We start from the raw sequence: 15,755 nt of genomic DNA, 5'->3' as shown, positions 1-15,755 counted from the left end.
TTATACCTCTTTTTGTATCAATCCCTTTAGTATTGTGAAGTGGCCTCCCTTATCTCTTGTTATGGCCTTCACTTTGAAGTCCATTTTGTCAGATATAAGTATTGCTACCCCAGCTTTTTTTTATTTCCATTCCCCTAAAGATATTTTTTCATCCTTTCACTTTTAGTCTGTGTGAGTCCCTTGTTCTGAGGTGGGTCTCTTGTAGACAGCATATATATGGGTCATGTCTTTTTATCCATTCAGCCACTCGATGTCTTTTGATTGAAGCATTTAGTCCATTTACATTTAAAGTTATTATTGAAAGGTACTTGCTTGTAGTCATTTCTATTTTTGTGCCTGTGTTCTTTCTTACCTTTATATTTCTTCTTTTTACAGCATTCCCTTTAGCATTTCTTGCATTGCTGGCTTGGCAGTGATAAACTCCCTTAGCCTTTTTTTGTCTGCAAAGCTCCTGATTTCCCCTTCAATTTTGTTTGATAGTCTTGCTGGATAGAGTATTCTTGGATTCAGTCCTTTGCTTTGCAACACTTTGTATACCTTCTTCCATTCCTTCTAGCTTGATGTGTTTCTGTTGAGAAATCATTTGATGATCTGATGGGGGATCCTTTGTAGGTAACTCTCTGTCTCTCTCTTGCAGCCTTTAAGATTCTCTCTTTGTCGTGTACATTTGCCATCATTATTATGATGTGTCTTGGTGTGGGTCTTTTTGGGTTCATCTTGCTTGGGATTCTCTGTACTTGTGTAACTTTTTTCTTCCCCATATCTGTGAAGTTTTCTGTCATTATTTCTTCAAATAGATTTTCTAATCCTTGCTGCTCTTCTTGTCCTTCTGGCAGCCCTATTATGCATATGTTACTTCGTTTCATGTTGTCCCAAAGCTCTCTTAGGCTCTCCTCTTGCTTTTTAATTTTTTTTCTCCAGTTGCTGTTCAGATTGAGCTTGTTTCTCTACCTTATCTTCTAACTCACTAATTCGGTCCTCTGCTTCTTCTAGTCTACTGTTGAAACCTTCCATGGTGTTTTGGATTATAGCTTTATCACTTTTCATTTCTTCCTGATTCTTGCATAGGTTGTTGATTTTCTCATCCATCCGGTGAATGAATTATACAACCATTACTCTGAATTCTTTTTCTGTAATGTAGTATGCTTCAATTTCATTAATTTCCTTTCTTAGCGACTCCTCATTTTCTTTCCTCTGGGGGTTGTGTCGTCTCCCCATTCTGATTATCTGCAGATGGTTCAAACATCGAGTTGCGTGGGCCTGGGCTGTGTGCAGTGGGAACTTCGCACCACCCTAGTGTCACTGAAGAGCTCTGACACTAAGATGTGTGGTTGTGGTGGGTTGGTGGGAACCAGGCTCGCTCAGAGTCAGTGTGCCAGCGCTCAATGTGGCCTCGTGTGCGCCCTTAGAATCAGGGACCCTGCCTGCACCGTGCTGAAACAGAGAACCCCCCCCACCCCCGGAGTGTGTTGAAAATCAGAGCTCCCTAGTGTGTGCCAGGAGTCAGAATTCCCCAAGAATCCAGTATCAGAGTCTCTGTTGCTTCGCACAGCCTCGCATTGAGAATCAGGGTTCCTGTGTGCCCATGCACCAAGAATTGGAGTCACTGGCTCTTAGTGTAAATGCACAGGGAATCAGGGATCCCAAGCGCAGGTGATAAGAAACACAGTCAAGTCACTGGTGCTTGGTGCTGCCTCCTGCCTGGAGAATCAGGGTCCCGGGGCCCGCGCTGTGTGGGACAAGTTCCCAGTGTTTGCGCATTAGCTCCTAGGCTAAGGCTCCCATAGCCCGTGTTGCACGGAACAAGTTCTGGGCCTCTAGTATTTTAATGGGTATCAAAGGAAAGTACATCAACATAATAAAGCCCATCTATATATATATAAAACTGATCGACTGGTAGCCATGATATGCACTGACCACCAGGGGGCAGACACTCGACGCAGGAGCTGCCCCCTGGTGGTCAGTGTGCTCCCACAGCGAGAGCCCGCTCAGCCAGAAGCCAGGTTCACGGCTGTGGCGGTGCGACCCTCTCCTGCTTTTGCAGCAGCACTGACAAGTGCCAGCTTTGGCGGCAGGCGCAGCAAGGCTGGGATGAGTGGAAGCAGCGTGGTGCCCAGCTGGGGCTTGGGCTCCTCCCTGGCCACCTGCCACTTCATGCACTACTACACCTCTCTAGGGATGTGGGACTGCCGGTTTCGGCTGAAACTAGCAGTCCAACATCCCCTGATGGGTCCTGGATTGCGAAAGGGTACAGGCCAGGCTGAGGGACCCCACCAGTGCATGATTCCATGCACCAGACCTCTAGTATATGATAAACCCTCAGCTAATAAACAATGGTGAAAAACTGAAAGCTTTTCCTCTAAGATTAGGAATAATATAAGGATGTCCACTCTCACCACTCTTATTCAGCATAGTGCTAGACATCCTAGCCAGGGCAAAAAAGCAAGAGAACAAAATAAAAGGTACCCAAACAGGGAAGGAAGAAGTCAAACTGTCACTTTTTGTGAACATGATTCTGAATATATAAAACCGTAAAGACTCCACCAAAAACTATTAGAAACTATAAACAAATACAGTCAAGTTACAGGATACAAATCAATGTGCAAAATTCATTGCCTTGCTGTATACTAACAACAAAACTTCAGAAAAGAAATGATTTTGCAAATGCAACCAAAAGAATAAAATACCTAAGAATAAACTTAACAAAATATGTGAAAGGTCTATATACTGAAAGTTACAGGGCATTATTAGAAGAGATTGAAAAAGATACAACAAAATGGAAAAATATCCCATGTTCATGGATTAGAAGAATCTACATAATTAAAATGTCCATATTACCCAAAGCAATATACAGATGTAATGCAATCTCCTTCAAAGTCCCAATGTAATTTTTTAAAGTAATAGAATGAGAAATCATCAGATTTGTAGGGAGCCAAAAAGGACCCCAAATAGTTAGGGCAATCCTGAGAAAAAACAAAGATGGAGGTGTCACACTACCTGACTTCAAATTATACTACAGAGCTATGATAGTACAGATCAAAACAGCTTGGTATTGGCAGAAAAATGGACACACAGATCAATGGAACAGAATAGAGAGCCCAGCTATAAAATCACATGTATATGGACAGATAATTTTTCTACAAAGGAACCAGCGACACACAATGGAGTAAAGATAGTCTCTTCAATAAATGGTGCTGGGAAAACTGGAAAGCCACCTGCAAGCGAATGAAACTGAATTACAGTTTTTCCCCATGTACAAAAATTAATTCAAAAATGGATCAAAGACCTAAACATAAAACCTGAAACAGTAAGTTACATAGAAGAAAATTTAGGTACCAAACTTATGGGCCTTGGTTGTAAAGAACATTTTATAAACTTGATCCCAAAGGCAAGGGAAGTAAAGGCAAAAATAAATGAATGAGACGATATCAAACTAAAAAGCTTCTGCACAGCAAAAGAAACGGACAACAAAACAAAGAGGCAGCCAATCAGATCAGACATGATCTTTGGAAACAGTAGCACAACAAAGGTTTAATTTCCAAAATACATAAAGAACTCATAAAACTCAACACCAAACAAACAAACAATCCATTCAAAAGTGAGCAGAGGACCTGAAAATATACCTCTCCCAAGAAGACTTACAAACAGCCAATAGATATATGAAAAGATGTTCAGCCTCACTGGCAACTGGAGAAATGCAAATCAAAACTACAATGAGATACCACCTTACGCCTATTAGAGTAGCCATTATCAACAAGACAAGCACTAACAAGTGTTGGAGAGGTTGTGGTGAAAAAGGGAACCCTAATTCACTGCTGGTGGGAATGTAGACTAGTACAACCACTATGCAATCTGGTAATTCCTCAAAAAAATTAAGAATTGCCGAACCGGTTTGGCTCAGTGGATAGAGTGTCAGCCTGCAGACTCTAGGGTCCCAGGTTCGATTCCGGTCAAGTGCATGTACTTTGGTTGCAGGCACATCCCCGGTGGGGGGTGTGCAGGAGGCAGCTGATCGATCTCTCTCATCGATGTTTCTAGCTCTCTGTCCCTCTCCCTTCTTCTCTGTAGAAAATCAATAAAATATATTTTTTTAAAAAATTAAGAATAGAGCTACCTTATGACCCAGCAATCCCACTCCTGGGTATATACTCAAAAACTCAAAATCATGTATTTGCAAAGATATATTGACCCCTATGTTCATTACAGCAATATTCACAGTAGATAAGACATGGAAACAACCAAAGTGTCCTGCGATAGAGGACTAGATAAAGAAGATGTGGTACATATACACAGTGGAACACTACTCAGCCACAAGAAAGGATGAAATAGAGCCATTTGCAGCAACATAGATGGGCCTTGACAACATTATGCTAAGTGAACTAAGTCAGTCAGAAAATGCTAAGAACTGTGTGATTTCACTTACATGTGGCATATAAAACTGAGACTTGAGAACACAAACAGCAGTGTTGTGGTTGCCAGAGGGAAGGAGCTTGGGGAGAAGGGGATCCTAATATAGTGACAGGAGAAGATTTGACTTTGGGTGGTGGGCATACAGTGCAATATACAGATCTTGTAACAGAAATCCATACCTGAAACCTATATGATCATGTGGTCTAATGTCACCCATGTAAATGTAATTTAAAACAATAAAAAACCAGCTTTTAAATCAACATGTTTTTATTTCTATCATAAAATACTCACTGTACCATGAATTTCTGAATACTTTTAGAGAAAAGAAAATAAATCTAAGAATCCACATATTTTAGTATTAAAGAAACTCTAATACTAAAAAATATGACAAGTAAAAAAGGAAGAAAGAGAGTTAATGTAGAAAGTCATATTGTTCACAAGCCCCAAGCATCTGCCACTTGTCTAGAGCGGAGAGTGAGAATGGAGTCCCAGCCCCTCCTTTTTCTTGTCTTTCAGCATTCAGTGGAGCAGAGGAGGAGAAGTTGCAGGAAGAATAATGGAGCTTTGAAAGGTGAGCTGCTGCCCTCCCTCAGCCCTGCCTGGGAGTTTGCCTCCATCTGCATGTCCCTGAGGCCCAGGGCCCGGTCCCCGATGATGCCAGGACAGAGCCGTCTCTCAGGAAGCAGAGCCCTCGGGAGGCTCCAGGAAGGAGGGAGAAGGCAGATACTTCCCAGATTCCATGCTGGGAACGAAGCCTGAGGGCCTGGGAATGGGTGTCTCCCTAGCAGGGGTCCCAGGAGGGGCATTGGGGCTGCTGTGGACCAGTAGTGCCTGACTGGGAGCTGGGGCCTCCAGGGCCCGCTGTGGGCGTGCTGCTCACCTTTGCTCAGATTCCTCCCAGGTGCCCCTGCCCTTTCTCCCCCACAGGGAAGTAGGGAGGGCCGCAGGGGATTGTGGATAGGAAACACTTTGTAAATGACAAAGCACTACCTGTCCTGAGCCTTGCCATCGCTGTCAGGGGTCATGTGGCCTTGACCCTGATGCTTGGGCTCCTGAGTCAGCTCTCCTGGGTGTCATTCTTAAAGGGCCATGGCACTCAGCCTCCTGTAACACCCCTGCCCCTGGTGTACCATGTGACGCAGTCTCCTGACTTCCAGCCTGCAGAGAGTGCCTGCAAGAACTGGAAAAGGCTCAGAGCCTAATCAATCTTCTTGGAAGGTAAAGAATCTTCCCCTTCTCTCCAGGGTCCTCTTCCCTCCCGAACCTATGATGTCACATTAGGCCTCCGGGCACTGACCTGGGAGGGGCCATGGGACAGGGTGTGGCTATGGCCCTGAGGTGAGGGACAGCAGGAGCACTGGGAAGTCAGTGCCAGGGCCATGGAGAGGACCCTGAGTCCCAGGTGCCCACCCCGCCCAGCCCGCCTGCCTGCTCCTGGCTGCAGCCTGTGCCTCCATCTCCTGCAGCCACCTGGAGAGGCCCCCTGAACAGGGCAGCTTTCGTCAGCGCTCCCGTCAAGACCCCTCTGGTGAGGTCTGCAAAGCAGCGCCTACTGGAGCCAATAGGCCCTGTGGGGAGCTTGTGGAAGATGCTGCTCCCACCATGTCCCCCTCGGCTTCTCTGGCTCCTGTGACTGAGTACCCGTTACCTCTGGCCTCCACCTTGTCACCAGGCCCGCCAGCTCCTCAGTTTCCCTTCATTCCCGCTCATCCCTGAGTGCCTCTCGGCCACCAGAGCCTTTCCTTCCCCTGGATGACCTTTCACCCCAGCCACTTGCACTTTCCTGTTCTCCCTCACTTCCCCCTGACTCAGGGGCCCACCTTCCACCTCCCACAGCCTCCTCTGCCCCCCCAACACCAGCCTTCACTCTGACTCTTCCCCAGTGTGACTCAGTGACACTGACATTGGGCCCCATCCTGCAGAGTTCATGTCCACACACACCTCGGTCAGCTTCTCCCACCCCAGCCATCTCAGGCCTTGGCCACTCAAACTGTCCCATTTCAGCCCTGTCCTGGTGGCAGGTGGCTGCCAAAGCCTCATGCCTCTCAGCCTCATCACAGTGGGAGTCCCAGCAAGAGCACCTGTCTCACCACCCACCAGAGGCCTCGTTCCAGGAAGACCCCACAGACAAGACAGGCAGAGGCTGATGAGCAGAACCTCCTAGAGATACATATCACAAAGATAATCAGTGTAAAGATTTTGAAAAAAATGAAAAAGATACAATAGGTACAACTCAAATGAACCCAGACATGCACTCTTTGGGGAATACGTGGAAATCACTGGGTGCTGAGCAGGACACCACAACCCCCCAAACCTTCTGGAGCATGGAGGACGAACAAGAACAACTGCATAGTCCTCTGCAGCTCTACAGCCAGCTTTTTTGGGGTCTCCCCTCCCTGCATAGCGAATCCCTGGAGGCTACTGCCTGGACATCCAAGGGCTCTTCCACATTACAGCCTCCACCTTTCTTATTCAATGGCATCTCGACTGCCTGCCCAGTTCAACTGCAGGCTACAATACCTCCACTGCTCTCCCATTCCCAGCACACGTCTCACTTGGAGTCCCAATCTCCACCCTTGCTTCCAACCATGCTTCAATTACAGCCCCCACCTCTGGCTCAGGTCCAGGCCCGGGGCCATTTCCCATCCTCTCTACCAACCCTACCACCTTTTCCACCTCAGATGAGGGGCTGTGGAGTATCATGCCCGACAGCCCAGAATAAGCCACAATCTTTAATCCCAGTTGATATTCAACATCCAGAAAGGCCCTTGTTGCAGAAGCAAGTAGAAAGTGGGTGGGATTTATCCTCTGTAGTCAACAGATCTCAGGAAGTCTTCAGTGTCTTCACAGCCAACCTTCCCAAGGACAGCATCCTTCCTGAGAATTTTCCAATCAGCCCTGAGCCCCGGAAGCAGCTGGAGCAACATCCCCAAAACTCGCATATGCAACACAACTGGGAGCTGTCCCCCAAGATCCGAGAACCTCCAGAACTAGGGCAACATCAGAGCGAATCACCAGGAACATGTCAGGCAAAGGACAAGCATGAGCCCTCACAGCCCTCTTCACTCACAGGTGAAAGCAGCAACGATGCACAGAACGTGGGGCCTCAGCTAAGCCCCGATACAGGGAAGGTCCCAGAAGACCTCTCCAGGGGCTCAGAAATCTCCTCAGTGACGTTTCAGAGGGGAGACTCTGAGGAGTCAGAAAATGACGAGATGCTTTGGAGAAGGGACTCCAGAAGTGAGTTACTGAGGAACTTAGACAAAAATCTACAAAACACGCTAAAAGGCCACTTGGGCAGAAAGTTGGGACAGGTGAGCAAGAACCTGATGAGTGTGCATGGACCCTGGCTTCCTGTCAACCACTCTTATGCCACGGCTGACACTCACATGGAAACCAAAAATCTAGGAATCTTAAATGGCTGGGAACCCTGCATGAACGCCTCTCACAGGGCCTTCTTTCTCGATACAGACATTCAAAAGGTGCTAGAAGCACATGTTACAAAGTTATGGGTGAAGCACCGGTGGGGCCTGCCCCTCAAGGTCCTCAAGCCCATGGGTCTCCTTAAGTTGAAAAGGGCTCAAGCCTCACCCATTCTTGGGATGATATTGGTCCATAAAATTATATAGGTTTCAAGTGTACAATTCTATGATACATCATCAGTATATTGCATTGTGTGCCCACTATCCAAAGTCAAATCTTCTTCCATCACCAAATATTTAACTCCCTTTACCCTTTACTACCTCCCACCCGCTTCCCTCTGGTAACCACCATACTGTTATCTGTGTCATGAATTTTTGTTTTTCTTATCTGTTCATTTGCTTTCAGCTATTTGCAACAACAGGAATAGATCTTGAGATTATCATGTCTTAACATGATAAGTCAGAAAAAGTCAAGAACCATATCATGTCACTCATATGTGGGACACACTGAAATTTTCTTCTTTATTCTGCATCTTTTTGGTTGTATTGCTCTTCTTTTTCTGGTTATTAAGGTGGAAGCTGAGATCAGTTATTCAAAATCTTCTCTAATGTAACCGTTTAGTGCCATAAAGTTCTGAGTACTCAATGAGGGAGATTCCACTAATAATTGTTTGACTCTATTTCAACCCATGAGTGGTTTATAGGTGTTTTACTTGATTTTCAAGTTTGTGAAGAAATTCTAGAGATCTTTCTGTTACTGGCTTCTAATTTAACTCTGTTGTTGTTGTATTGAAATATAACACATCCTATTAAATTTGAGAGAAGTATCTCTTCTATTGTGACAACAAGCACATGTATTTGTACTGTTTTTCTAGGTAGGTTATAAGCTCCATGTGGGCATGGCATAATCCAAATACCTTGTATAATGTCTGTTATGTGTTTAATAATTGCTCATTATATAAATACTAGTAGCCCGGTGCACAAATATTTGTGCACTCGAGGAGGGGGGGGTGTCCCTCAGTTATTAAACATTTATTGGCACAACACTGACCACATTGGTGGTGGTGGTGGTGTTGTCAGAATGTGTTATATTATGCAGATGAAAATCTATTTAAACAGATTTGATGTAGATATTTTCAAAGATGGAAGAATTGTCCCTGTCAACTATTTTAGTTGATTCATATCTTCAGTAATTGTCATCATTGCAAAGTTTTCAGTCCCCATATGGATTGCTGGATATAATAGGTCATGCGCTGTCCCTGTCCTTTGTAGCCTTTGTGACCTTAAGGAGGACTCTAGTTTTCCATTTATATGTTTAAGTACCAACCTTACCGGCTTAAAAATGTAAGCTTTTAACACTGCTCTGTCTGTTCCGTATCCTTCCAATGAAAGTGGAGTTGGGCTGCAGCACAGGAGAGAAATTCAGAAGGGAAATATTGAAGTAATGACTACAGTAGGAGAAGAGGGAATCTATTTTCCTGGCCACAGGTGCTGGCGCTCTGGACCAGAGGGCTGGCAGCTTCTCCAGGTAGCTGCAGCCTGGGACCTCAGGCGGGTGGCTTGTCCGACTCCTGGGCTGCAGCCAGCCGCAGGTGCTGGTGCCAGGACCAAAGGTGGGCGGCTTCTTCTTCTGGTGGCTTCTTCTTCTGTGCTTCCAGGGAGGGCAGTCAGTTATGTGTATATGTGTGTGCATGCAAACATAGGCGTGTACACGTGTGTATGTGGAAATCTGCTGGGCAAGTCAAAACCATAGAAGAGTTGCCCCCTATCTCTTGAATCTTCCAGAGATATCCCCCACTTTTTTATTCTATCACTATTGGAGACTCAGTATTTGCAGCCAGCAAGCCAGTAACTCTCTCAGTGTCTATTTATGACTTCTTCTTTCCCTGTCTGTCTTCCAACCCCTAATCATATTTCCACCTGAATGCATCATATTTACTCCCAATATGCTGTATAGAGAAGGAGTCAGGATGCTGTCTTCCCATGAATAGTACTCAGTAACAAACCAATTGCATTTTAGTTGGGCAATGCCCCTACCCACCCTTCAAATCCCTTCCACCATGCATTTCTGTTTCCCTTTGTTTGTTGGATTTTTCTGCTGCTTCTTCTCCTCACCCCTCCACCCTTGGATCATAATGTAAAATTCTTTTACATTGTCAAGAAATTATTAAAAATACAGGTACTTTGAAAAAAAATACAGGTACTTCTCTGATCACCAGCAGGGGACCAAAGCGGGGAGGCAGGGAAGAGGTGGCTGCTGGCCCCCCAAGATCTACATGGCAGCACACATAGAGGCCAGGACCCAGTCTCATGGGTTTTACCCACGTAGTTTGAAAGGTGTTCGAGATCTACGTGGCGGCCAGAACCCGATCTCATGGGGTTTGCAGTTTGAAAGGTGCTCACGATCTACATAGTGGCTAGGACCCGGTCTCAGGGGGTTTGCAGTTCGATCTACATGGGCGGTCAGGACCTGGTCTCATGGGGTTTTACCCACACAGTATGCAAGGTGCTCGCGATCTACGTGGTGGCCAGGACCCATTCTCATGGGGTTTGCAGTTTGAAAGGTGCTTGCGATCTACCAGGTTGTCAGGACCTGTTCTCATGGAGTTTTACCCGTGCAGTTTGCAAGGTGCTCGCGATCTCCATAGCAGCCAGGACCCGGTCTCATGGGGTTTGCAGTTTGAAAGGTGCTCGTGATCTACGTGATAGCCAGGACCCAGTCTCATGAGGTTTGCAGTTTGAAAGGTGCTCAGGATCTACCTGGTGGTCAGGACCCGTTCTCATGGGGTTTTACCCGTGCAGTTTGCAAGGTGCTCGCGATCTACCTGGCGGCCAGGATCCAGTCTCATGGGGTTTGCATTTGAAAGGTGCTCTGATCTACTTGGTAACCAGGACCCGGTCTCAGGGGGTTTGCAGTTCTATCTACGTGGTCAGTCAGGACCTGGTCTCATGGGGTTTTACCCACGCAGTTTGAAAGGTGCTTGCAATCTACTTAGGTGTCAGTGCCGCCTCTTCCCTGCCCTGCCCGGCTTCTCCAATCACAGCTGGGGGACCGGGCAAAGGCCCCTGCTTCTCTGATCACTCCTGGGGGGCCGGGCAAAGGCCCCCACTTCTCCGATCACGGCTGGGGGGATGGGCAAAGGCCCCCGCCTCTCCGATCATGCCTGGGGGGCCGGGAAAAGGCCCCCGCTTCTCCAATCACGGCTTGAGGGCCGGGCAAAGGCCCCCGCTTCTCCGATCACCCTGGGGGGCAGGGCAAAGGCTGCCCGGTTCTTGCCTGCTGCCTGGGTTTCCAATCACCCTCGGCAGCATCTTCCATCCTTCCCTGTTTGCCTCCCAGCATTGCGCCTATGTATGCAAATTAACCGCCATCTTTGTTGGTGGTTAACCGTCATCTTTCTTAGCAGTTAATGTGCATATCGCCCTGATTAGCCAATGGGAAGTGTGTCGGAGGTATGGTTAATTACCATGTTTGTCTTTTATTAGATTAGATTCAAAGGTCCCACACTTCAAATACCATCACATTGGGGACTAGGGCTTCAAAATATGGAGATTGGGGGAACACAAATATTCAGTCTATAGGGTAGGGGATGAAAAAAGAATTCACATACAAGTCATCCCTACTTCACAATTTTTTTTTTTTGCAATACCATATCTGGAAGTCCCTATAAAGGGGCTAAAATTAATATCCAACAATTTGGAAACATCACCAAATGAGAAACTATGTCTATTACTTTGTCTAGTGGCAAGAATTCCAAAGGGATTGATTGGATGGATAATCTCCCTGTATCACCAAGTTGGGCTGACTGTGCAAATGTTTGTTGCCTTGTGGATGGGACAGCCATATTTCTCTGCACTTAACCAACTCAACCCTATACGACTAGGAATGGCCCAAAGAGGAAGCCCTGGTCATTTCGCCTTGCTACCATCACTATCAGTGACTTCAAGGGGAAAGGTTGATTTTAAAATTAATGGTGCATGGGAGCAATAGTGAGATTGTTGCTTAGTGGAGGGAGCCAACAAATGTGTGTTACAAAAGCACACATTCTAAGATGACAGTGGTGCCTGAAGAGAGGCTTAGAACAAGTGAAAACTATGCTCTTAGCTTAGAGTCAGGTGCACCTTGGGACAAAAGACTGCCAAAATTTCCTCCACTTTTAACTAAATGAAGGAGCTGTACAATGGCCAATCTAAGCACACTTTCATCCTTTTTATTCTATAAACAGATCAGAACTCAGATGGAACAATACCAATGTAGCTGTCTTTTTTAAAAATATATTTTATGTTAGAAACATCCATGAGAGAGAAACATCGATCAGCTGCCTCCTGCACACTCCCCACTGGGGATGTGCCCACAACCAAGGTACATGCCCTTGACTGGAATCGAACCTGGGACCCCTCTGTCCACAGGCCGACGCTTTATCCACTGAGCCAAACCAGCTAGGACGTAGCTGTCTCTTATGATTCTCATTCCATAGAACATTGTGTCTATAAGACAGAATGGGCTTAAAGATTTACACTTGAATGACAGATTGATCAGAATTCTTATTATTCAACAGATGTATACCATAAAGTGCAGACAGCTATAGATCTGGGAGGCCCCCCAAAAAGAAAAGTGTAAAAATATAAAAATATGAGACAACCTGTATCAGCGTTATAGGGTGGTCTAAATTATGCAACCCCGCATTTGTTACTACAACTGTCTGAAATCTGTGTGTATTTTGACTGTCTATTTGATTACATGTTGTTGAAAGGCAAATGACTGTTGTCAAACTAAGAGTGATGTGTATTTTGTAAAAGGCTTTGACAAAAAATCAGGGGATTAAGTCCAGCAGACTTGGAATAGGCCTGACCTAAAGTATCTATACATCACTATTCATTAGTCGGAGACGAAATACATTGGTGTTGCTTTGTAACCATGGACCCAAGAAGTTTGGGGACATGTTTGAACATCTTATCAACAGTGTTTATTGATAACAGTGCAACTGATCATTTATACCCATTCTCATTAAGACCTTCAGAGTCTGCTTACCTAAAAATACACCTACATACCTAGCACAATAGAAGAAACCTCGGCAGTAAATCAACTTTTGACTTATAGGGTATTCTGTACACATGTTAGTTCTTACTAGAAAATAAAATTATGTCTATACAATGGATAACATTGGGAACTCGTGCCTGACTTTTATCTAAACTGCTTGCTGTGAAGCAACCTCTGGCTGTGAAGCAATGCATCCTTTTTCCTTCATACATTAACATTTGTAAGTATTGCCATTTTGGGCCTGAGTCTTCTTTAGCAACTTAACTCTATTTAACTGTCACTGTTAGTGCATCACATTCCTTGGAATGTGGCAGTTCTGTAGTTTAAAGCCTTGTGGCCACTTCTCAATGTATAACCTTTTGCTCTCATGCGTTATCTACCCATAGGGCAGTGATGGCGAACCTATGACACGCGTGTCAGAGGTGACACGCAAACTCATTTTTTTGGTTGATTTTTCATTGTTAAATGGCATTTAAATATATAAAATAAATATCAAAAATATAAGTCTTTGTTTTACTATGGTTTCAAATATCAAAAAATTTTTATATGTGACATGGCACCAGAGTTAAATTAGGGTTTTTCAAAATGCTGACACGCCGAGCTCAAAAGGTTCGCCATCACTGCCATAAGGCATGTATAATCTAGTTCTTTTTTCATGTTTATTCAGTAGTCTCTTTTGTTCCTTCTCTTATTTTCTGTGCTTTCTCAGTGTGCTTGTTGGTTTCTCCTTCTCTTGGATTCACAGTGCACTCTGGCCACCAATAATCTCCTCTGGTTTCCTGCGCAAACAATGAAGTTTTATTCCTGTTTATCACAATAGGCATGATTACATTCTACTTGTGCTGTTGGGTTATTATCTTCTATCAGAGGTACATGCCTACTTTGAAAGCATGTTATCAGTACAACTGTTTTTCACATGTACTTCTATCAGTTTCTCTCCCAGAAGTGTTGCTTTTATAACAGTTCCTATTAGATTTTCATCCACACTTGTCTGATGATATGCACTGCTTGTGTGCAATAACATATGCCTGTGTTCTTGCTTCACTAGTAATCCGTGGTCTCTATAGTCCTTCCCTGGTTTAACTATTAAGTTATTATCTGGGAGTGACCATTTGCTCCTAATCTTTTATGTATCTATCTCATTATGTCATCTGCCTATTGTCGATAGACTCAATCTTATTTTTCTAATGGTAACACACCCACACCTATTTTGTTTTTATTTAATCCCCACCCTAAAATATTTTTCCCACCGATTTTTAGAGAGTGGGATGGAAGGAGGAGGAGGGAAGAGAGAAAAACATTGATGTGAAAGAGACACAGCGATTAGTTGCCTCCTGCATGCCTGGGCTGGGGATGGAGCCTACAGCCAAAGTATGTGTCATTGACTGGGAATCGAACCAGCAACCCTACAGTCCACAGGCCAGCACTCTAACCACTGAGCAAACAGGCTAGAGCGACACCACTCTTTTTTTAAGTTGTGTTAGTACCATACAACTTATCAATGCTTTAAAAAGAAAAAACCCTATGTAGGCATTTGGCTGTGATACCCCATCTTACTCTCAACCCTGACTTATTTCTCCTATCATCTTGAATTTCTTACTTATCATGGATTGTCATTCTTTTTATCTACTGTTATTATCTGGGTTAATATAACCACCTCTGGGTTGATTGGCTCAGAAAATGCAAACTTTCTTTCAGTCCTTTCATTATTCAAAGTCCAACCTCTGAAGATAAAGATGATGCATAGAAGAGCTCAGCCGATGTGGTTCAGTGGTTGAGGCAAGAGGTTGCGATTTTGATTTCTGGTCAGGGCACATGCCCAGGTGTGGGTTCAATCCCCAGTGTGGTGTGTACAGGAGGCAGCTGATCAATGGTTCTCTCTCTTCATTGATGTTTTTATCTCTCCTTCTCCATTCCTCTCTGAAATCAATAAAAATATATGTATATTTTAAAAGATGTATAGAAGAGCTGAGCACCACTTTCATGATGAGATGTGAAGATAAATAAAATCCTTAAGTTAAATCCTGGGGAACAAAGAAAAGGGCAATGATTCATTCATGTTCCAATAAACACTAAAACCAAAAAGTTGGATTGTGAACTAGATCAGCTTAAGACTATTTTTAAACTCCGGGTGTTCTAGTTTTTAACTTATTTATATTGTTTCCAACATTAAAATGAGAAATATATAAAAAGGATTTTGATCTAATTTTATGTACAACTTGATAAACTATTAGTTTATTAAAGAAATTTTTATCGAGTAGCAAGCATGGTGCTATGCTTTTAAGTTGAGGGATACTACCTCAACCAGGTAATCAAGCTTAGCATTGTTAATGATCATTCACGTTGACAGCATATGGTATTAATGAGAATGGCTTTTTTATAACGTCTGTGATCTTCCTTCAAAAGTATAAAATGGTAACACCAGTGCAAACGTAAAAATATACCAGAAACCCAACTGGAGAGTCTACAAAGTACTTAAGTACTCCTCAAAACTGTCAAGTTAATAAACATGGAAGGTATGAGAAATGGTCACAGACCAGTGGAAGCTAAGGAGACATGAAAATTAAGTGTAATGTGGTATCCTGAATGAAATTTCAGAATACAGCACTAGAGAAAAAAACTAGTGAAATCTGAAAAATAATGTGTTTAGTTAATAATGTATCAGATTTTCTTAGCAATGACAAATGTACCAGAGTAATAAAAGATGTTAATAAGAGGACTGTGTGAGGAGTGTATAGGAATTATTGTTTTAACTATTCTTTAAATCTACAACTATGCCAGAATGAAGTTAATTTTCTAAAAATTTAAAGTAGTTTTCTAGAAATCAATAGTTTTCTGAAAAAATCAAGCATGTAGAGATACCCTTTTGGCCCCATGCAACA

This window comes from Myotis yumanensis, unplaced genomic scaffold, assembly GCF_028538775.1.
Source record: "Myotis yumanensis isolate MYYU_CA2020_CCGP unplaced genomic scaffold, mMyoYum1.0.hap1 SCAF_21, whole genome shotgun sequence".
NCBI classification, from domain to species: domain Eukaryota; kingdom Metazoa; phylum Chordata; class Mammalia; order Chiroptera; family Vespertilionidae; genus Myotis; species Myotis yumanensis.
The sequence above is the reverse complement of the archived record's forward strand: the minus strand, read 5'-3'. Positions refer to the sequence as shown.